The sequence below is a fragment of the Arachis ipaensis genome, chromosome B01, assembly GCF_000816755.2.
Source record: "Arachis ipaensis cultivar K30076 chromosome B01, Araip1.1, whole genome shotgun sequence".
Lineage (NCBI taxonomy): Eukaryota > Viridiplantae > Streptophyta > Magnoliopsida > Fabales > Fabaceae > Arachis > Arachis ipaensis.
In genome coordinates this window covers 3204045-3205286 of record NC_029785.2, presented here as the reverse complement: position 1 = coordinate 3205286, position 1242 = coordinate 3204045, and positions in this window count along the sequence as shown.

Genomic DNA, 1242 nt, shown 5'->3' with positions numbered 1-1242 from the left:
TTTAATAAAACCTAAATATTTATTATCCATGATGGTGATGACTAATAATTAATTTTGTCTCAAATTTACTAATGTAACTTATTGTGTTTGTTAAACACTACCGTTATTAAATTAGTCACTAATTTAATTTACGATTCAGAATCATTATAAACCATTGTAAATCAGTCATTAATAATTGATGAAAGTCACTAAATCGATCAAAATATATTAATGGACTTAAATATTTGATTATATTAATGGTTGATTTAGTTATAATTATGTTTAAATATTAGGTTTTAAAAGTGGTAATTTGTAAAAATAGATTAAAAATATATAATATTCTAATTAGTGATTAATTTAGTGATCAATAAAGTTTTACATATTATGCACAAGTTTTACATATTATGCACAATAATAATTAAAATGAATCTAACTAGTTTTAGCTGATACATATATACATTCACATATTCACTATTCATGAGCTCCACCAACTTTATATGCGTGTGAATATGTTAAAGAATAATGTATTAAATTTATGCTTATACAAAAAAAAAGCTTATGTTTAATTCTTGGTGTTCATATATAGTTCAGGGTTGATATATTATTTTATCAGAGAAGCGTCAAATTAGGTGAATGAACCTTGGATGATACATGTATGCTAATCAAATTTTGTGTTGCAAGATCGTAACCTGGGGAGTTTAGCATCTTTAATTTGATTCTTGTTGGGTCGCTGTCTAATGTTTAGGATTATTATTGGTGTATATTATCTTTTTATCTATTCTTTGCTCCCTTAATTAATTTATATAGTGGTTGTTGTTGTAATATTTAAAAAAAGAAAAACTATTAAGTGTTCTTGTAGTATTTTGCCTCTTAAGTTTTGCCCTATTGATTTTTTTTTTTTTACTTTTTGAGAAATTTTAATTAGAATGGAAAGATCAATAATATAAGGCATCTAGATCTTATTAATTTAATTAAAGGTTAACACTAATTTTTTAAATTTGGTTCCATTAAAAATATGTATCAATAAATTTTGTCTTTTTCATATATTACAAATCTTACATTTATCAAAAAATACAATTTTTAAATAACTTATAAATGTGACACATTTTTTTTTTATCTTATTGGCTAATTTTTGAAGTAGTGTTAGACTAACTCAACCTAAATTCTAATTTAATAATATCAAGAGGTTATCCAACTCTATGTCAATATATTAGATAATTATTTGGAATTGAATTAGGCCCATTCAACATTAGTTTTAACAAC